At 42.7% G+C, this 17,844-nt stretch overlaps 1 protein-coding gene across 10 annotated transcripts in view; it reads right to left on the bottom strand.

The window, feature by feature from the left end:
* Positions 1–17,844, bottom strand: part of LOC139814112 (uncharacterized) — an 86,145-nt gene that overhangs the window by 40,811 nt on the left and 27,490 nt on the right. The window lies entirely within an intron of this gene.

Below are 17,844 nucleotides of genomic sequence, written 5' to 3'. Positions count from 1 at the left end.
TGCGAAATTTTGCGGCGGCACGACCGGCCCGTACGATAATTTTATCGCGCCGAGGCTGGGTTTCTCGAATTCGCTGCTTCAGCTGCGCCTACTCGTTTACGAGGATCAGGTGTCTCGCGTCGCGTTCCTCACCGCCAAACGTCTTGCCTTGCAAAACCTAAACGCGCGCGCGGAAAATAGCGCGTAAGTCGCCCGGACCCGGTCGGCCCGGAAATCGCCTAATAAACGGAACTCACGCGCGAGGTTATTAAACCTACGACCGCCTATATAAAATTCCGGATGGACAATTCGAGACGTGTGTCCCGACAGGCGCATTCGGATTTAATACAACATGTTCTTTCTCTGGATCGTTATAAATTACGAGATTCAGGAACGCCCGTCTCGGTGGGAGATGCAGCAGATTAGCTTGTGCGGACATCGAAGGAACGTAATACGTGTGCAAGCGCGCAATACTCTCTCATACACACGTATGTACAACGTTTCTGTGAATACGATAGAGCACGTTCAAACAGAGAATGCTATGTTGCACACACACGCACACACACATATCAAGAATAGATGGGTAACTGCGTAAAGAGGAGAATGGAGAACTGCCAGGAGGGCCGGAAAACGGAAGCAACGTTGTTGCTTCGGTCTTCAGTGACGGTAGTTTAATTAGTTTGTTATCCTTTTCATTTAACTTTGTTTTTCCCTCTTCGCTTTTGAACGGCCACACGCTGTTTATCGCACGTGAAGATTTTATGAAATATCCGGGGAACCTCGGCTCTACTTTCTTTTACGTCTTCCGATATTTTTCATACCACAGAATTGGTACATAAGATTAAATTATGCTTATATCTATATGTATATGCGCAGACAAAACATTTTCGTCCTCCCAAGTGAGATAAATCTGTGCAGAACGAAAAATGTAAGGATTAACGCTACCCCGAATTATTTAAATGCTATTCGATGCTTCTAAAAATATTTATTGCATTCGTAATGTATTAATTTTCTCTGTTGCAAAAAAAGCGCATTATGTCAATTTTATACATAATCAAGATAGAAGTTGAGTCAGAAGAAAGAAGCATAAATTAAGGGAAATAAAACTTGTGTGTGAGATGAAAAATGATTGGCACCACCACACGTAAATAACTTACTGCTTACATCTTTCTCGAATGCTTCGACGCTCCGACGATTGCACGATCGAGAGACTTTACGACAACAAAACGGGTATGGCGTTAAAACGAGCTACAGAGCACTCGTCCGCGATAGTTATTCTTAGCCGTGAGCGATCGATGTAAATTTCAAATTCGCGGTGAATCAGGCCGAGTGATTCAGCTATTAACCGTTATGCAAGATCGTAAAAATGCAAACGCCGTCTCGGCGAAACGGCGCTACGCGTTTAGCGGAGGAACCTATGACACGGAAGCACATTCGGCAATGCGAGATGGCTCGGGGAATCTCCCGCGTCGATTTAGGAGATGCGGCCGCGGTTACGGTATTCCCTCCAGGTATCGACAAGGGAGTAAATTACGCGCGCATTATGCGGCGCTCGCTGCTTACGTACGAGAGAGTGTCGGCCGTCGTTATTTATTGCTACTTTTATCCGCGGTTATGGACGCGGCGAACGTAAGCCTTGCGAAGGTCGCGGTACCGTACCTTGAGATTCAAACGGATCCATCGAGAGGGTCTTATTGACGATGGCGCGTTACCGAGTACTCCAAAGTATGTACATATACGTTTTTTAACGTATATAAAACTGAGAGATCCAATAAGATACGAAAAATTATCCTCTCTGAGCTTTTAAGCAAGCGCATCGCGAAGTATCTCTATTTCCTCGCGACATCGGATTGAGTAAACGTACTTTGAAGCATCCGTTAGTCTCCTACGTGTCGTGATCGTTCAAGGATCATCCCTAGCGTAAATAGATCTTTCACCGTCGATACGATGAGAAATTGACGAGATAAGATCCGTCGTGAAATTAAACGACCGAGAGAGAATCGTGGAAGGTGCGCTCGCGCACCATTATCCCCCGCCGGGTTCGAACAACGATTACGTATCGCATTTCTGACAGGTGTCTGTCGATATCTAGCGATAGCTAACGAAGAGAGAACGAGAGCGAGGAAACGAGAGACAGAGAGTCGAAAGAGAGAGAGGATGTGCAAAACAACTCATATCGGGGCATTGTTCGATCGTTCGCGCAATCAAGCGGGACGCTTTTCTTGCCTCCGTTTCTCGCGTTCTCGGTCTCGGGAGATTCCATTGATCGCGAGTAAATCGCGATCCCCGTCGTCGTTGTCCTTCGTGCGGTCGTTGGATGCACCTTGCACCACGACCGGCTACCGCAGCTTGCCGACACAATTGCGCGCACCTCTCCGGCGGCCGCGTGCGTCGCGATAAATAAAGCGATATTACAGCCCGGCGGCCGCGGCACGCCGTAGTTTCGCCGGTTTCGCCGATGCTTTCACCTGCGCTCGGAGCGTTTAAGAAGCGACCGGCAATCGCGTATTATTCCGCTTCCGTCCTCGACGTTCTCGTGGAAGGGAGAGAGCCTCGACGAGAGAGGAATTCTCCCTCTTCATTTCGCGCGGTTCTCAATTGTTTCGATCTCATTACCAAATCGCAGTTTGCAAGATACGCGCATAATTTGTGTGCAACGATATCGCGCTCTCGACTCTTTGAGAAAAAGAAGAAATTTTACCTCGAAATTAACGTAAAAACAAATTGTACCCGACAGTCATTTGTTACACAAATTGTTCGGTTAATACGTTTATCCGATCGAGGGTACGTTCGAGAGAAGCCCACCTGAACTGCGCTAAATCGATGTTAATTAAATTTTCAGTGTTACTAGCAGGGCGCCGCGCTTAAAGTGTAAATGGAATTAGAATTCATCGGGACAACGGTAACGGGCGGTAATTTTTAGGATCGTCGTTTAATTCGAACTGTTCGAGTCGCGCGTAATCGAGCTCGCACGCTCTCGCATAAAGGAGCTTTGATCATTTCATTACAACCGTAATCGCGGTTGAAGAATATTGTGCAATTTTAAAAGCGCGCCATGTCAAACCCGAATTTGACGGGACTTGTCCGTCATCTCGGGCATATCTCTATCATTCTTTTTTTCCATCGATGCGAATCGGCGCGTTTAATCGGGTCTTCAGGCACGGGGATAAATTTGCGCGCGTATTGTGCCCAGCTGTCACCGCACTCTCTGTCTGCGAATTACGCGGGCTTACGTCGCGAATAACAGCGCGCGTTGCACACGCTCGAAATTTACCCAACGACCGGATCTGTCTGGAATCCCCAGGAAAATGCGCAGCGATATCGACACGGACGCTGATCGATCGAATCGTATTCTCTTCTGTTGCATTTCGACCGGAAAATACGAACGCTGATATATTTGGAATTTGCGCGACGACGGGCGCCTATACGTTGTATCCCCCCCCCCCCCCCAATGAATGCCGCGAGTTTATCATTTTACAATTATAATTCTATGAAACATCCGACAGCTACGCTGCTATATCCGATCCGTTAAATATAGATATAATGCGAGTGTGCGCAACAACAGGTTTCGTTATCGAAAACTCTGCCTGCTCTCTTCGCTGTAATAATATTTATATTTTCCAAAGCTCATCAATAAAAATCAAAATGAATATAATAGTAAAGGCTCATAAAATTAAAAATCAATAAATTCTTATCAATATTCATCGGTAGATATTACCTGTTGTTTTCTACAGACATTTGTTTACATATTATATTATACGTATCTATAATAAACATACTTCGGTAATAAAGAAAGTACAATTATACGAAAGCGCTCGCTGAACAAAACACGCCAAACCTTTTTGTAATGAGGCAAATGCACTAACTATAATTATCCTATTAGTTGGATTCAATTATCTTCAGCAATTACCGTAATGCGTTTTTAATAATTAGATTAATCGCGAAATTAGAATTATCCTTCATAAACCATTTAAATTCAGAATATATAGAAGAAGTTATATATATACATATATATATATTTTGCACTCGCGTTTTATATGATTCCATTACGAGATTGCATTCTAAAATTCCTACATTCAACGGATCGTATCGAAACTACAGTGTTTCGTCGAGATAGCATTTCATCGTCATACAATCCTGATACATAACAGATTTTCAAAGCGGCAATTTCCCGAAATTCCGATTTCAAAATTCTCATCTGGAAAACGATCTTTGCTCCAAACTAACGCGTCGATCTAATTGACTAAAGTAGCACGGAATTCGTAACATAACCGACATAATTTGAGTAATTAAGTTGACGTCATTGATAAATTAGGGGAATAACGACTATAACGAGAGCGTGGGACTCGAACCGTGGAAAATGCTCACTGGCTGCTGCGCGAATTTCTCGCAGTGCGCTTTAATATTCGCGACGTAACGACTCGGGAAGAAACCGAAGAAATTTTATTTCAAAAGAAGAATCGTTTTCTCCGAATCGCTATCCGACACCTGGTATAAACATCTATTAATTTACGAATCTTTCTACTGTCACTCTGCTTCGATGACAATTCCCTTTCGCGTCTAAAAGACGTGTGGGCGAGGAAAGAAACGTATACGGGCGAAAAAAAAAACGTTCATGTATAATACAGCTGGAGTATTTTGGCGCGGAGCGAAGTGCAATAACTTGCGGGCATATAATGAGCAGGACGGAATACAAATGTTCAATAATCGAACGCTGACGGCGTTATTTGCGTATTAATTCCTTACGTTGCACTATCACGCGCGTTATCGCATTTTAACGTTTCAATGTCGCATCCGGCGAGTTACGCGAACGGAGGGAAAGAAATTATTTACGTTACATGACCTCGGGCGCGCCGTGAACCGTCGCGTTGGGATACTCACGATAAATCGTATCAATTACCATATGCAAATGCAAGACAAAGCACCGTTTAATAAGAGCGCCCCGTGAGTCATGCGTGTAACGACCGAGGGCGATCGAACGACGTTTCGTCTCGCAACAGTTGTAGCTGATTGTAGCTTAATTAATTTAAATAAAAACCCTCCGGAAAGCGACGCTTTCAAAGAAATCTCCCCCCCCCTTCCCGATACCTTCTTAAGAATATTGCGCGAATAGACCATTCACTGCTCTTCTCAAAACAAGAATGAAATGAACAAAATGCGAAGCACTCGATTATTTTATGACTTTCCAAAGATGAAAATTGAGTGTCTGTAAAGAACCGGTTTGCATAGAAATTACAGAAAGGATAATGAGAGAATGGAATAATGTGAAGTCAAGCTTCTGTTTTTCAATGGATTCTATAATTATAACGGGAGATGATTATGAACAATTTGTCTTTCTATACATCATTTATCTATTTTGGAGATAACGCTTATTACTGCCCCATTACCAAAATGTTGATGTGCGTCGCCAATTTATTTCACATCGCAAGAATATTATGTATTTGCGATGCAATTAACCAGAATTCGTATATGCGCCGTGCTTGTTATCTTGTTAAACAATCAATCGATGTTACAATGCCCATCCTATTACCTTGCGACCGTACGAGGCAATAAACAGAACCTCATTAATGAGTAAGATACACACACATAGTAGCACGGTCTATCCTTCGTGCTGATTATTGACGTTGACGCAGGTGAATCACGTCATTTGACAAAATAGACTGCAGAAATTAGTCACGTTACAGCACATATTAAACCCCCTACCCGCGGTTGTAACCGAGGGATATCCGAGCCATTTCGTCGGGATTATATCTCGACCGCGGACGTTTAAACTAATATCATTTAAGCGAGAAATACGCGTGAAAATGATAGAACTAGACTGTATTTATTAACAACATGATAGATATATTATATGTGTGATTAAAACGTGAAGCGTTGAAAGTTCGCTGCCCAATGTATTAAAATATTCCGAATTCAATTTCATAAATTCTTTATTATTGCGTTTCCATTCCAACGAAATTGCTAGAGTATCAACAATTTAAAGCTACGACTGCGCGCATATTTGAAATTCGCGAATTGCTATACGAATGATTTTGGAATTTAGAAGACATTCAGACGGACAAAATAAAAAGCGATTCTTTATTTAACTATTGGAAAATAAATTCACACAACATTCAACGTTGTAAAAATGATGGAAAAGGGAATGTCTAATAATATATTATTCGAAAAAATAAATCGACCTCAAATCCCGATAAAACAATCTGCAGATAAAAAAGTAAAATATCCTGTTCATTTAAAGACCACTAAAAACAGCAATACGATACGAAAGAAGAACAGTATATTCAAATAGTACATTTTTACATAATACAATATACAGTGCTACGCCATCATCGAACAGATCTCTCGTTCGGGGTTATTGACATGTTGATCGTCAGGAAGCAAATCGATACTGCGAAAGACTCGATGATACCCGCCCGCAGAAACGGCATACCGATTGCTAGCATACAGGCCATTCTGTCGGCGCTCCTCGTTTAAATATGGATCACGGAGGCACGGTCGTGCTCCATTCCTTGGAAACGCGCGTAACGCACGCGAAGGTAAGCCCCGAAACGCGTCTGCTAACGGCTCGGAGAATCGTTCGACGAAACGCGATTTGTCTGTCACGGTACAAGAGAATAACTGCCAAGATACCGAGAAAAATTATCTAAACACGAGTGCGGAAATAGGTTTTCCTCCACCGGGAATTACGCCGTCGCCGTCGTGTTGAAATAGTGTCGGCCATCACGTCCGTGAAAACCGACCTGCTTTTTCGTTCGTCGGAGGACCTAGATTCGACGAATGCGAAAGCACGGCCTGCCGTTAAAAATTAACTTTCCGCCTTACTCGACTGTTGATATCTCTTTATTTCGCCCAACAATTATGGCTGTATTCCTTTTTTTATCCGTTCGATTGACAGTTTCGAGCGACAGCGGAGAACTGGCCGATCGATCCGCGCGTTGCCTTCGTACAAATTGTAATCGTGTAACGACAAGCAAAGCCAAACCTTTCTCGTGTCCACACAGCGGATATGCATATATGGTGTGTGTACACACAGGCGTGTAGGACGCGCCTATTTCATATTCGACACGACGACAGTAACGCAACAACAACGGAGAGCCGCGCGATCGGGCATAATGGAAAAATTGCGAAAGCGGAGCCGTATATCGAGACAATCCGGTACTGACATTTGCATGTGAGATGCAATCTCTGGGACGTGCCAGCATAAATTTGTTTGTAATAAGTTTTTTTCATAATTCACCCGGTTTAAAATTGAAGAGAAAAAGAACGGGCAGCAACCTAATTGCAGGACTTAATCAAACTATGCGCTGCTAACTCTCGCATATTTTCCAGAAAAACGCGGGAGAAATGTATAAAACAAAGGTTAAAATATTACTAATCGCTATACGTGAAATAGGTAAGGTTTTAGATATGCGTGTGCGAAACGCACGTCGATTTATTCAAATCAGAATCTCGATCAAATGTCAGGTCGTAATATGCAGATATATATTTACATCTCAAACACATCGATAAAAAAATCTAACAGAAAACGCCTATAGAGATAAAATCGCTTGCACACACACACTGCGCTGTAGTTTATAAATATCTAAATACGAAAAAATGTCTGTCGCTGTTAAATATTAAAAGGTGAAATTTAAACCAATACCACGAGTTAAATAACATTTTGTTATTTTTAACCATGTGCGTCAAAATACATTGTTTTAACACAAAACAGTGTTATTTTAACTTCATTAGTTTAGTTAAATTAACTTGTTTTAGTTATTAACGACATATTGAGTAGGAGCAGTGGCGACTTATATAGGAATGATTAAAAGTGACTCGAATTGAGTATAATTTGACACTACGAATTTAAACAATGCAGCGGAATCTTTACGGAGGGCGACACATCGATCAAATAGATTATCTTCAACGATCGCCTGACGCGCCTTGGCGTGCATTCGTACATTCGAGCGTACTGATTGATAGATAGCGTCGATAGCGAGCTCTTCGCGGCGAAAAATCGGTCGTGAATCGGCCGGGAGGCGCACGATTTAATTTATGGCTACGGGAAGTGCGATCGCTTCTAGGAATCGAACGATTATCGGCTCTTTTCTCCCCGCCTGCTTTCTCTCAAAGTCCACAATGTATACCTCCATGGAAACACGAGCCGATGGCAACGAGACTAACGACCGTCGACGGGGTGCGTAAACAACGGTAATTATACGTAATGAATATGGAAAGGAGAAACGTAATTGAATCGAAGAGAAACTACAAAATCAGTATGAATACGCCGTCGCGGTAAAGTGTTGCAGAATGGTCAATTTAGACTTGGCGAAACACGAATATCCTGAGAAATGAAATCGACAACGCGCTTTCCCTCTCTCGCGAATAACTCGCGTGCGTCTATGATTTATTGAATGCCATTTCGTTCATATTTTATGGACCATTTCGACTGGCGTAGAACGAATCGTACAATAAAACTCCTACACTCGAGGAGTCATCTCGCACGATGATTCACGATTCGTTGCAATAACGATTGAGATGCTGCGACGTTTCTTTCTCCTCTTCCTCCTCCTCCTCTTCTTCTTCGTCGTCTTCTTCACCGAAGCAATAATTCTTTAGAACGAAGCGCCGTTGCACCGAAAAATCGAATCTACGTAGATAAGCGCGGCGAATTTATCTGATCTATGATAACTATGCGATACAGTTATTATTAATAGTTTGTTTTATCGCATTGCAAATTTTGTAGAAATCAAGGTAGGTGATTCGAGCGATTGAAGCTTGATTGGAGAAAAACCTGGATATATTTATTCAAAAAAATGAATCGACACGGGCCTCTGAATTTTCACAGAAAACATGGAACGGAAAATATTTACAGAGGAGAGATACTAACACAATATCGATAACAATAACAGTAATAATAAAACAGCAGATATAATAATGTAAGAAGAATTTTAATAGACAAATAGTATATGACGAAGTTTAATTCGCAGATAAAATACTTTCTATCATACCGAATACGCGTATAAGTGTGCGTGTAAGATTAGATCGCAATGCGTGATATCAATTTGAATAAATTAACAAATATGAAAAGCCAATTCGTTAAACCGAAAGAAATGCGATTAAACGCGTTTGCATGTCTTTGCCGGATGGTATACGGGTATACCTACATAAACGCGCATATCCAGTTCCATCCATATTTCCACGCAATTGCGTGTGTTTAATTACGCGTTTAATTATCACGTTAATCCGGAGAAAGATACGACTCGATTGAGCAGGATTTTCTGCAAGGCACGATCCTATATCCGCGATTATTCTCGAGTCTACTCATTCGGTGCCAAGCTAATTCGACGAGCGAAAGGTAGAAAATCAATTAAGCCGCAGCAACTGTACGTGGGAGATACGTTCGATATCTCAGGCTTCTTCACACTTTGCGCTTTCTTTCGACCGTGAATTCTTCGGCATATCAAAAGACAATTCACTTCTAATCTGCGATTCAATAAGCATTGCACTGAGAAAAAAAATTTGTTAATCCCAAAAAATATTTAGTCCGATACGAGCAACTAAACATGTTAGTTAGTTAACTAAACATTAGTTGTTTTAACAATTATTAAGTTGAACTAAAAAAGGTATAATGCATTCATGTCAACCTTTAACATTTATTAATCAAGAATTAATTAATTTAACTAATATGTTTAGTTAAACTACTTAAAATATTTAGTTGCTCGTATTGGACTAAATATTTTTTGGAATTAACACTTTTTTTTCTCAGTGTGCTTATGTATAACTTGAAGCATGGGAAAAATTTACAAAAATATAGGATTGCAAATTGCGACACTAATGGTATGGCAAAAATCTGTTATTAATCTGTTTAAAATTAAAATATGAGTTAAATATTATATTAAAATGCAAGCAAATGAGTAAATTACATGTGCAGTTTGAGAGAGCGTTAAATTTGCTTAAATTTTGTTAATTATATATTTGTTTAAAGCTAAACTAAAAATTGAACATCTTTTCACTTTCTAAAGGCCTCACTCAATCGTCGAAATATTAAACGTGAATTGCGGTGAATTCGATCTGCCGCACTCCCGGAAAGAAGCGTATCGACAGCATAATTTCAGTCGAAACGTTCGCCGGTGCAAAGTGGCTTTAGTGCGGCTTCCATCTGGCGTACACGGGTCCATACGTTATATCTGCACGTGCCAATATTAAATTCGCGTACATTCCAGGGCGCGGTCCAACCACGAGCCGATATCGCGCACGTTTGCCTGTTCGCGTACTAAAGCATTATATTCTCTATCGAACAGAACAAACCGCCGCCATACTGTACACGCCTCGATTATGGTTAAAGACGTCTATTAGGCTGGCACCGTTTGAGTACGATGGAAAATATGTGGAATTGTGGAAACATTTACGGAAATATCTAGTATTGTTTTATCGCAAATTTGTCACTCTATTCCCGATTTTATTGCTCCGTTTCTCGCAAAGAATAATGGCTGTGCCAGCTGCAGTTAAAATTTAAAGTCGAACGAAAGAAAAGGAAAAAAACGAAGGATATATTTGATGCTAATTAAGTCATCGCTTCGGGAAAAGATAAGCAAAAGTTTTAGTATGATCAACATGTTATAGATGCGTTATCTATAAAATATTTAAAGAAAAATATGAGATGCGTAAATTTGCTGATTGAGGAAAGCTAAGAGGAAATATTGTGGGAACCGTTCAACATTTTACCGCTTGATAAATCTGATATCACTGACGTTTTATCTGCACGCCACGTAACTTTTAGTACCGACAGATTTAGAAACGATGCTTGTTTCCCTCGCAGATCTATACGCGATAAGACCGTAAACATTTTATCGCGGACGATCCATAATCGTTATCGCGAACGCTTATCCGTCCGCTTCTCGTTAAGCCGATACAACCGTGAGTAATTTTCTCACAAGTTTTTCCACGTACACTCTGACTATGTGTATGCAGATGCCGCGCTCGGATATAGTCGACGAGACCGAGACTCTCGCGAGGAAAAGCGGGATAATTCGGGGGGACTCGGGAAAGAGGCTAAATTAGGAAGCGCAAGACGTCCGAGATCGCGCTCCTCGTCAGCGCGTAACGCGCGCGGTATTATGACGAGCGGCGGACAATCTCGGCGCGCTCGGGATACACGCGGATAATAACTTTATACGCGCGCGCGCGATTTGCATATCGTACGTTACGTGTCGGTACGCTGGTACGCGGGATATCTCGTGGAAAGACGCGCATAAGGGACGAGCAGCTGGGTCAATGACGTCAAGAGCCACCTTATATATCTCGGCAGCTACCTCTACCGCCGGAAGGGGATTCATACGAGGCTAACAAACGCACGCGCGCGCGCGCACACATACCGCGAGAGACCGCGACAACTATCTTCGTACTTGTATATACGTCACGAGTGCTCTATGATGAATACGGAACGCAACGATCGCAAGTGCACCACCGTCGCGATAAGCGCGGCCGCGTAATCGCGCCGCGATATACGGGCGGTATCTGTGCGGGTAGATCGACGTGTATTCCACCTGCGTGTCTTGGGAATTACGAAGTCTCACGAGTCGTCGAGTCGGCAACGTTTATTAAATCGTTACACTTAAATTCCGCGAATCTCTCATTTGTCTTTCGTCACCGAGTCATATCTTACCTCTTTCGACATTCACGAGGAAAGTCATTTCTGCAATGTGATCTCAGAATAAATTTTTCGCGCTATCTTAACGCTTTGCCAAGACTACGCGAATGGTCGTTAAAAGCGATTGGATAATACGTTTTCTTCTCGGAATATTTCGATCCGGCCTTTTGATAAACGTTGAACTTCGGTGCTCTCAATGTACACGTCATAAATTTTCAAGACCGGGTGTTCCCAGAACCTGTTGGCGAATCACGAAGTTTCGACGATGTTCGAATTTCAGCGGCTGCGATAATAATTTATGTATAGTTCTTTGTTAATAGCATGCGAAAGTTACGTTCAACTCGCCGCAAATAGGTGGTTGCGCGACGAGTTTCGCCGGTGGACCATCCCCATCTATAACACATCCCCTGTCACATAAGCGCACCCTATCGCCTGTACAAGACTTGACCACTGGCAAAACCCAATGTCGGAAATCGTCGACTTGTACCGATAACATCGATGGTCCATGTTTCCCAAAAGGCCAAGTCAAAATCCGACAGAGACTATTTGTCTCAGCTTTAACTTCGATGCTCACGAAGAGCTCTTCTAATGTAAAACTTCTACACTGTTAAATATTAAAGAATGAAATTTAAACCAATACCTTAAGTAAGTTAAATAACATTTTTGTTATTTTTAACTAACTTATCTGTCAAAATTCATTATTTTAACAGAAAACAGTATTATCTTAACTCTATTGGTTTAGTTAAATTAAAATTGTTTTAGTTAAATTAACGACTTATTCTAAGTAGAAACAGTGGCGACCTTTGGTTTAAGCTGACTCAAATTGAGTACAATTTGACACCACGAATTTAATAGTGTGTTTAAAATAAACTTTGAAACTTAAAACACACACACACACACACAGTTCCCGAGAGTCGCGTAAAATATATCGAACTGATCCAGTTTCTACTTATATAAAAAACCGGTCTCCAATATATAAATAGAAGTCCTTAATTTATATTTATCTCGTTTGTGTCGTTTTCTCTAATATCTCGTTTCTTTAATACGTCCGGATATAATCGTCTTACCAGTTAGTCCAGTGCAACATGATACAAGATAGAATTCGCGATACGACGTAAGAAGGGCCATACGTCCTCTTTACGCGATATCATTTTTAATAAATTCTAAAAGAACTCGGTGATTCTCCTTCAACCGGAAAGGAGATTCCTCTCAATTCCTTCTTGAAATAATATTCCGCCGGTACACGTACACGTTCGCGTATTACGTTTAACGAAAGCCCCCGGAGCTATTACACGGCGAACGTCTTCGAGAGAGGAAAGACGAGCACAAAAGAGAGAAGCAGCTGGATCGATGACGTCACTACCTGTCTTGCAACTCTGGTAGCACCCTAGGGTATGGGTCAGCATCGCGGAACATACGCGAGAAAGGGAGAGAAGAACCTGCATTCTCAAGACCATTCTATATGAATTTAAGTAACACTATCTGTATGTGCATATTGTAAAGGGTTTTCTCACAACAAAAGCCAAGCCCTAATTCACGAAGACGGAGAAACTGATAACTCGATTTACATTAATTTCCCCGTCGACTGCGAAATCTACCAACATAACGTCGCACGTGATGTAAAGTCTAGTTAATGATAATAAATTAATTTAGTATTATTTACATTTACAAGTTAATTTTCTAAAGTAGAATCATTATGTCGTTTCGATCGACACCATTCCATTTTCGTAACCATCTTGTCACAGGGGAACACAACTTCGCCTGACAAATGGCTCGACCCTCCCCCCGGAAATTCGATCGAACCCTGGGAGGCTGATGCATCGAATTGACACAGAAATCCTATCCGAATGCAGAGAGGGAGCAGGAGAGAGAGAGAAAGAGAGAGAGAGAGAGAGAGAGAGAACGACGGAATGGCTAATTAGCTGACAATAAATTAACGTTACGGTCGACGGGAACGTCACGCGAGATTAGTTACCGTACCACTGAGATCGATTATATCAATGACTAATGCCCGTAAGTTATGCCTGCGTTCGGCGCGACGCGAACCGCGAAGTATGTACAAGATTTATATTCGGAACTTGCTATTCAACTTTTTGAAGTGCCGGGATTAATTCACCAGCCGGTCGGCGGCGCGATAAAGATATCTCGATCCACGCACCATATCTCCGGCCGAATCCAATTTTTCAACTTTGTCGAATAACTCAAGGACGAACGCGGCGAATTGAATGGAAACTCTTGCCGCTCTTGCTTGCCGCTTTTCCGATTTAACGCCATTTAACAAACGCGAAGTACACCACCGGGATTTTTACTCGTTGCGCAATACGATTTCGCGGAATATTATATAAACGTGTTTCACGTTAGAAAATTTCATTAAAAGTTTTATTAAGAGAACAAACTTGCTTGGACCATTCCTCGCACGAGTTTAATAGAGAATGCTGAGAGAGAATTAATGTTGAGTGCGTCTGTTACGTTCTCAGATGAAATATTGTGCAAATGTAACATCTGTGCAAAGAGTAATGCGCCGTACTTTGCACTTTTCATGGCTTTCTCCTTTTTGTAACACGAGAATAATGCCCCACTTTCCCAGAAATTCACAATATTATGAATTGAAACCGTTAACGATGTTATATTTTGATCGTCCGTCTTGAACGATTGTAATAGTACATTGTGCACGCGATATTTTTTACAATATCTTTACGGAAAGTTCGACCTCCATGCCTAGAGAGAGGCGAGAGTGATCAATTTCACGCCAGGACGGCATAGCGGGCGTGAAGTAACCACTTTCCTCCCTAGGGCGGAAAGTGACCACTTTCTTCCCTGGGGATGTGTCGGAACATATGTCGACAATGCGATCTTAAGGCGTCGCAACAGTTCATCCATGTCACCGGATGCTGCCCACCGCTAGCCCACCTTGCGGAAGTGCGTCAAGCGCCTAGCCCACGAGCGGAAGTCGATAGGAGATTTCTCCTTGACCTCTTCCGGTCGCATCCATGCCATCTTGATCTTCTTGGCAAGGTAATGCGGGCTTCTAGAGGGTTCAAAGACAGGAACCTTTCTCGCGAGTGGAATCTTCTCAATCTCGCGAAGATAGGTTTTAAGGAAACTTGTCCTCTTGCCAGCTATATCGGCAAGAAGCAGCTTGAACTTGTTAGCTGCACGGTCATTATTAATAATGAACCCGTAAACCCTACGAAGCCACCTCGGAACGAACACTCTATTCCGAGTGATCTCCTCGGGGCTAGGGAGCGAAGCACCCCCCAATCCTATATGAAGAGAGAGGGGTATTCCAGCTCTCCTTGCACGCAGGATAAGATCCCTTCTGCAAGCGGCTATCAGTCGAGAAAGATCAGCTCTCGACTTGCGGGGGAAATCAGCAGAAATGGTAGCGAAAGAGGATCCAAGCCGAATCAGTGGACTGACTCTCTGATCTTGACCACGGGTATCAGTGATCAGAAAGCGGAGGGGGAGGTCGTCAAGAATTTTAACTTTGACAACCTCATCCCTGTCGATCTTGATAAAGTTTCCCAACGTCATCCGCCCTGGTGTTATAGGAGTCAGATGTTCTTGGACGGTCTGACGCTCGCAGACGAACGTCCTCTCAGCAAAGGTTCCACCATTGCGAGAAACGATCGTCTTACGACGGTTGATGACAAATCCAAGAGTTTCCATTTGATGGAAATAATCTCAAGGCCGTGGGAAAAGACCGACAAGGTCATCACCACGTATCAAGTACGGATGATGACCCAGACCCGCATTCTCAACAGGGAGGAAATTGGTCGCTTTCCGCCCTAGGGAGGAAAGTGGTTACTTCCCGCCCGCTATGCCGTCCTGGCGTGAAATTGGTCACTTTCGCCCCTCTCTACAGGCATGGAAAGTCGAACTTTCCGTGGAGGTGTTGTGAAAAGCGCATTATTTTACTTAAGACAACGAAATTCAATACAATGTATAGAATAAAATAGTAAAGTACTTTTAGAGATCTCTCGCGATGAGTCAGTCACTTCGAAAATCGGCATTTTGATATCCTAGATTATCCTAATTGTTCTGAATACAATCTTCGGAAAAACAATGCCGTATAAGTTACACTTCGAGATCTCGAAAAATTAAGAAAAAAATCTCACATTAATTCACCGTTCAATTATTCATTTCCTTTCATTTTCCGATTTAATTTTACGTGACGAATGCTATCAACAAAACGCGAAAATTGACGATTTTAAAACAACTTTTCAAACAGGCATCTAAAAAAGATACTTTATTCACGGGTCGACGGAGACACGTCCTATTTTTACGGCATCTATTTGACACTCATCTCTCTGGCGTCGCTTTTAGTTTCGACTTTTAGCTCCGAGACTTTTGTTTCAATTTTATGCTGCCTGCAGCAGATATGATGAAATGCAAAAAAAATCGCGGACGACAAAGCGTCTCTTTTCAACGGAGCTACCCCGCGGTAAGCGGCGATCGTTAAATATTAACTCGAGCTGCATATTTTAATCCTTTGTTTCTAAATCTCTCCAAAAACGTAAGACCGAGAGCGCGCTCGCACGCACGAAATTTTTCCAGCGTCCGTGCAAGAGAGGAAAAAAAAAGCTTACGAAGATTAATAATAAATTGTCGAGACTATTAATAGCCGTCCTCGCGAGGTCGCGATTTTATCCCGCAGCGGCGCGGCGTCGCGTGCCCGCGACAGAATTTTTGCGCTGAAACGCAACGGAAACGAACATCCGTCAAAGTTTTGCTAAACACGGCACGTCGGGAGCGTTGATTCCGTCAATCGATCCCGGGATAGACTCGATGCAGCGTATAGAAAGTTGCACCCAAGCCAAATCCTAAGTATTGATCGACGCGTCAAACGAGCGACGGCGTCAATCGGGCTCGCTTGAAATTTTCGTCATTTGCGACCGGATAATCGTCAGCGGGGTATCCGACAAAGCGAGTGAATCTGGACGATAAGCGTACTACTTCACCTCCGCGATACCTCTCGCCAACCTCGCCTCTGCGTCGCGCGAGACGAGTTTGAACGAGGGGCATTGACAACTTCGTTCGTCGACTCGTCAAACGCGATAACGCAAAGGGAGGGGCACTTGAGAAAGTATATCGAGAATCGCGAAGGTATACCTCGGCGAGACGCCAGGCGGACGAGTTCGCGGACGTAAATCGGGAAGTTTCCGCGGGTTAAGCTGGGTCAGATTGAGGCATCCTCGGACGCGGGCGAGTGCGTTCGTCACCGTCGCCGGTTTACCGCGGCCTTTTGTCTCGCTACCTTAGGTCTAATTAGACCTCGCGTGCAATAAAACGTACGACTCGCGGCGGTATTACGCGGGGCTCGAGGGGCGCGGGTCTAATTAACGACATGGTACGCCCCGTCGCGCGGCATAATCTCCGTCGTCCTGGACGGGGGCGTATCATCACCGGCGGCTTTCGCGAACGAGGTGCACGTGCGGCCACGTCCAGGGTGTCACGGCCGTTAGATCGCAATAATACGAAAGAAAACACATGTGCGACTTTCGCGGGGAGCGTCCGTAGCGTCGACTCTGCTCCGATCGGAATTATTGGAGTCTCGATATATCTTTGAGCCTCTTCGTTCCTAATCTGAATCTTTCCAAGAATGTAGGACTGAAAACACGTACAAAATTTTTCTAGAGTCCGTGTTAAAAAAAAAACGAACAGGTCTCTAGGCGGAAGAGTCGTCTTTCGAGTCGATCGAGGAGAAGGTGCCGTAGAAAAAAGTAACGTGGCAAAAAGAGACTCAAGTACCATCGATGTTCATCACGTACGCGAACGTTTCGCTTCCTACTTGTTATTCACTATACCGTGAGTTTATCGTGACCACGAAACAGCATTCTTTAAATGTAAAAAAAAAAATTACGACACGCGGAACTATGTCGTTGAGATATCTTTCGACGAGCTGTAATTTTATACGGACAGTTTAAGCATTTATCATTTATCGTCGCAAGTATCTAATAATAGCTCTTCGAGCTGTTTCGGTGTTGAGTGTGTGACGTTACGGGTTTCTGAATCATTAAATAAATATCATAAATATACATAATATATATTCTCCTTCCGCCAAAAAATAGGAACGCTTATATAATAATCACGTCATTATATTGCAATTAATTTGTTATTTATAATTCGCATATCTTTCGGTGATATACTTTCGCCGTAATCTTTCGCCGTAATAAAGATTACATATAGCACAATAGATAGTTAATAAATAAATTGCAGTATAAAATATGAAT

The sequence above is a fragment of the Temnothorax longispinosus genome, chromosome 6 (assembly GCF_030848805.1).
Source record: "Temnothorax longispinosus isolate EJ_2023e chromosome 6, Tlon_JGU_v1, whole genome shotgun sequence".
In the NCBI taxonomy this organism is placed as follows: Eukaryota; Metazoa; Arthropoda; class Insecta; order Hymenoptera; family Formicidae; genus Temnothorax; species Temnothorax longispinosus.
This window is presented reverse-complemented; position numbering and strand designations above follow the sequence as displayed.